This window comes from Marmota flaviventris (genome assembly GCF_047511675.1).
Source record: "Marmota flaviventris isolate mMarFla1 chromosome 10 unlocalized genomic scaffold, mMarFla1.hap1 SUPER_10_unloc_1, whole genome shotgun sequence".
NCBI lineage: Eukaryota > Metazoa > Chordata > Mammalia > Rodentia > Sciuridae > Marmota > Marmota flaviventris.
This window is the reverse complement of record NW_027287687.1, coordinates 65,697-71,299: the sequence shown is the minus strand read 5'-3', so window position 1 is coordinate 71,299 and position 5,603 is coordinate 65,697. Positions and strand designations below refer to the sequence as shown.

General features: G+C 41.7%; 1 pseudogene; it reads left to right on the top strand.

Moving 5' to 3' along the window:
• The first annotated feature begins 2,691 nt into the window (after positions 1-2,691).
• Positions 2,692-5,085, top strand: LOC139703688 (melanoma inhibitory activity protein 2-like; annotated as a pseudogene).
• The last annotated feature ends 518 nt before the right edge of the window (positions 5,086-5,603 follow it).

The window sequence follows — 5,603 nt, the reverse complement described above, 5'->3', positions numbered from 1 at the left end:
CTCTCCCCTGTGGTTTTGCTTAATGGGTAGTGAGGACTGGATATAAGTTAAATGTCCATTAGTAGGTAGAACATTGTAATGTGAATTACAGTGCAGTTATCAGTGTAAACTCAATCTAGGTAACAATGATTCAGCTCTGTGTAATAGGCCTGCTTCTGAAAAACACAATGTAGAGCTCCAAGAGTAGAACGATATTTTCAGAATACCATATTATGTTTGTAAATAGATAGAAAGATAGATACATAGATATAAATATATAAAAAGGGCCTGGAACTATATATTTCAATAAATTACAATGTCAGTAGTGGGAGGTACTAGCAGATCAAGAGGACTATGGCTGCATGTGAAGTTGTTCAGTTTTTAAAGAGTTTTCAAAATGTTAATTGACAACAAATTCAAAGGGTTTTAGTATGTTTTGAGGTGTGACTTGGTAAGACAAGCACAGAGGTGAGAAATACTTAAGTACAGTTCAATAGAACCAGGTATAATATCCGTACACAAGACTCCATGAATATGAGGAAAGAGAACACTAAAAAAACCATAAGGACTAAGGAAAGATCAGGATTAGGGAGGTTTGTAGAAACAGCTGAATTAAAAAAGCATGCAGTGGGCAGGAAAAAAGGAAGAAAAGGCCTCACATTTGGTAAACTGATTGGTTCCACTATATAAATAACAGAGTGGCCAGCTCAGAGGGAAAGTGCTTTGCAACTCTGTTGAGAGACAACAGAAAGTGCCATCAGAGTGGCAATATGAACCCAATAAGGCAGATTAACTCCTTCGCATTGTTGATCTATAACAGCTATCTTTCTTACTATGCCTCTGTTGATCTATATTGACACAGGTTAGGACCAAATGCAATGACAAATTTTTGTCACATGTATTGATGAATGCTGATAATTCCACAAAGCATAGGCATTTTAGTTAGTGTTCTCAATACCTCCTTTTCTATTCTCATCTTGTTTAAAAAAACTTTCGGAAGAAAGAAATTCTCCCTAAGCCACAAGTGTCCTTTTTTGAACTACAAATTGAGTGCTATTTCTATTTGTTGTGGCTGGTTCCTGAATATAGTGTGTAAAACCTAGAAAGTGTCATGCACCAAAAGAAAGTACACCTTCAGTGAGTTCCATTCTTTGCACACCAGGGTCGCCTTATTGTCCTTTAAAGGTCAGAATACCAATGTAACAGAGAATATTCTTCTTCCTATGACTAGAGTGTTATTGACTTGCTTGTTCAGATGAAAAATAGGATACGGAAATTGACTTGAAAGCCAGTATTTTGATACAGTTGCTGTAGAGGAAACTAAACTACTCTCATTTGGACACTTTTAGACACTTATGCAGCTCTGGTCACATAAGTGTAAATAACAACAGGTCTAATCAGGCATGGTGACCTATAGGTTTGAACTTGCATGCTTAGAAAACCAGTGATTACCTGTGCATCTTCTCCTTTGAACCTCATAGGTGACTCATCAACAATTCAAGTGTTAACTCAGGAGGAAAACAATATGTTTGGATGTCCTTTTTGTACATCAAGCCATGAACTCTTTGTCTTAACATCAACAATTTAATTCACGTTCAGGAGCTACATCCATTTCAGAGAGTCATATCCATCCTTCTCTTGGCTATATATTTATAAGGACCAGCCAGCTTCCTTAGATGTTTTCAGGCCCATGAAAAGTCCAAAGAAAAGAACATCTGAAAGAAGAGTTTGAAGAATTTTCAACAAATACTAGTCTAGAAATGCTGACATGAAAAACAACTAAAGTTTTCAACTCCTTCTTTTTAGGAACGTTAGCTGTGCTGTGCTTTTCAAAAATGGTTTGTCTTAACTGATTTGTGCCCATGTTAGCAACTCTTCTGAAATTACTTTGGAAGTAGACTAATGTGAGAGTTTTTCTTTAGAAATAATTCAAATTACTTGCATAGGAAGTGTCAGCAGGTCTGGGGATGTAGCTCAGTGGCAGTGACCTTGCCTAGCATGGGGCCCGCCGGAGATGGACTTTCACCCCAAAGACTGCAAGAAAAGAAAAGGGAGGGAAGGGTGAGAGAAAGTTGGAAGGGAGGGAGGCAAAGTTGGAGGGATGGAGGGAGGTAGAAAAGAAGGAAGAAGAAAAGGAGAAAAACCAGGAAGGGAGGAAGGAAGCAAGGAAGGAAGGAAATAGGGAGAGCACAAGAGCAGGGAAAGGACTGAGTCACTAAAACAAAAGGCAAGCGACACAAATACAAATATAGGCCATAAAAGCTGTTTGAACAGTTTAGACAGCTTTAGAATTTGAGTGACATCAAACTGAGTGTTATGATGACTGGATGGAATCTTCATATTAAGCCCACCTTGGCCTGGCCTAAACCAAATCAAGGGGTGGGTGGCATGGAGAGGAATTCTCTCTGGCTGGAGTGGAAGGGACCTAAACCTGTGGCACTTGAGGATGCACTGGGTAGGGAAGGGGACAAGACTCCCCTGATGGGCAGTGGAGCACTACAAGGCTCCTGGGAGCCCTTGTTCATGGCTGCAACCGCCATACGCCCACCACCCGCCATAAGCTCAGCCCCTGAAGGGGCTCACAGTGGTATGCTCCGTTGCCTGGTGCAGGTTTGAGTTCCTGACCAAACACACCTGAGTGTCCGCAGCCTGTGTTGGCCTGCCTGGTCAGGCTGTGGTTGTGGTGGCAAGAACCAAAGCCATCTTGGCATGATGGAGGAGCCAAAGGCTGCCTCTCAGCCATACTAGTGGGTGGTTCTGGAAGAAGCACCCAGGGTTGTGGCAGCATTGTCTGGATTCATGAAGCCAGGCCATCTTTCTTATGGCTTTCCTTGGGAGTTGGTGATGTGTACAGCTCTTGGATTTTTTGCTGTTCTCTCACTTTTCTGGAGAAGTTTTCAGTCGGTTACTAGTAGGCTTTACGTGGGAAGAGAAAAAAAGCTGGCTCTAAATCTTGCTGGACTTCTTGAAGAAAAATGTGGACTTCTTGAAAACGTTAGCCTTGTTCAAAAAGAACATGAAGGCTTACACTGATCTTTAAAGGATTGCAGGTTTGAGAAGGGTTCAAGGGAAGCACAATATCTGGAGGCAACCTACGAAAAGCTGAATAGGTCCGAATCCAGCCATGGCGTTGAAATGCTCTCTCTAGAAGAAGAGCTCAAAGCACAGAAGGCTAAACATGGTCAACAGGATGAAACGATGGCACATATATCATGAAGGATACAGTCCCTCCAAGGTGAATCTGAATCCCTCAGATCACAAATAGCTGAAGCTAAAACAAACTGGAGACTCTTTCAAGTGAATGAGGAAGGACTGAAGCTGGCAATCTAAGAGGCTTTGAATGAAAGTTCCCAACTTCAGCAAACGCAGAGTCCAACAATACAAGGAGAAGATGAAGCACAGAGGGAACAAGGAGGAGTCCAATATAAAGCAAAAATCATATTGGAGGACTCTAAAGTAGCTGCTTGTTCTCAAGTTCTAAGGGATACAGAAAATCACATGGGGTCTCCGAGTGAATGCTTGCTGATGATGAAAGATAGGTCTTCTCCAAGCATGGGAGCCCAAAGGGATGCTGGTCACCTGTTATTGGGAAGGACGAGTGAACCAGAAATTGGTGCTCACTTGGATGATGAGTCCAAAGGAGCTTTGAGGAAACTGGTTTATGGTGCTAAGCTAAAGGCCTCCTTAGAAACCTTGGAAGGAGAAAGAAATCAAAAATGTACTTTCTCATCTGAAGTGGAGGAAACCACGGAAGACCTTACCAAACACCTTAAAAGTCTGCAGACTGAACAGGCATCTTTGCAGTCAGAAAATGCACAGCTGCAAAGTGAGAATGAGAGACCCTACAGAAGAACTTTAAAGTCATGATGGAACACTATTAAGAAAATATGATGAAACTGCACAGGAAATTAAGAGTGGAGGAAAACTACCGGGTGGAGCAAGAGGAGAAACTTTCCAAAGTCGAAGAAAAGATGAGCCATACAATGGAAGAGCTGGACACCTACAGAAAGCGAGCCAATATTTGGAGAGAACCATTCATTCCTGTCTGGGGCAGATTATTTCCTCTGAGAAAGAAGCACATGCTAGAGAGTTGGCAGCTCGGATTGCTGAAAGAAACCTCAGTTATTTCAGGAAACAAAATGCTCACAATGGACAAAAATTAACTGAGAAAGAGCTTAGATTTGAACTTGTAGAAAAAGATCTGTATGATGCACTGGATGTTTCCAACTCAGCATTGGTCAGAAAGCCTTCCCCAAATGGGACCTCACCAATGGGTCAGCCTTCATCTTAAAGACACCTCCCCATTTTGAAAAGAATGGTCCACTCACACTCTCACCTTTCACTCCATAGGGAGGAGGAAGAGGCTCAAGGGGCTCAGAGAATTCTCTGGACCATGTGAATAGAAGTGAAGGAAGAGAATCCAGCTGTGACAAGTTCACTGATCTTCTGATAGCACCTTCTGGCGCTGGGCCCCTGTCTTTTCCATGGGAACAGGCCTGCAGGCTGATGATCCCTCCACCAGGCCAACCATATTCTTCTGAACCATGTCTTTCTCTACAAATGCAAGATGGACGTTTCTCAAATTGTGGTATACCATCAGGACCAGCCGAACTCAGAAGTACTAATATGTGTCCTTTAGATAAAGGGGATGGGCCTATGTCTTCACAATGGCAATCCAGTAGAAAGGAGACCATAACCGATTTCGGGGACTCCGATGTGCCTGATTCACCTCTCCATGCTGAAAACCAAGAAACTGGCTCTGGCTCTGTGTTGGCACCTTTCCCTTTAGTCAGAGGTGCCTTGTTTCCAGTTGACCCAAGGAGTCATTTCATGAGAAGAGGACCTTTTTTTCCTCCACCTCTCCCAGGAAACTTGTATGGGAACCTGGAGAGTATTTTCCACCGGCCCCGGCACTCACTCCATTTCCAATGCAAAATGTCTATGCAGGGAGCTGTTTTTCTCATGACCTCCCCCCAAGAGATGGAATTTGTCCCCCCACCCCCGCATTCTGAAGGGTTCCTTCCACCTGCAAATGAGCCTGTTACTCAACATCCAGAACCAAAGAAGAAAACTGATGTTGTTGCAATCTCTTCAAAAGTAATTTGACTTATCTCTCATTTTTAGTTTTTAAGTGAATGCCTTTACTTCAGTAATTGAATATACTTTGGCTCCAATTGAAGCTCAATTGAACTATAATTCTAAAGATAGAATATTGTAAATAAAGATGGTTTACATAGGAATCTTATGAGTAAATTATTCCTATTTTATTTTATTCCAGAGTACAGCATTTAATCTGATGAAGCCACTATTACATAAACAACAATGGGAGTTCTAGGTACCTGTAATCTAGCTGATGGAAATATATGTGAAACTCCCAACAAAGTTAGTCCCTTTATACAAAGAAGTGTATTTAGTATGACTGTAGCAAATGTGAAGTGACTTTAGGCTTAATGAAAAATTGTCATTGATTTACAGACTGATTTGGCATATCAGCTAGTTTTTTCATATCAGAATAACTAGATCATGGAAAGAGTAAATGAGAGAACACACCTAAACATGTCATGGAAACAGGAGATCTCAAATACAAAGAAAAATGAAGATCTCAGGGAACATTTGGGAATTGG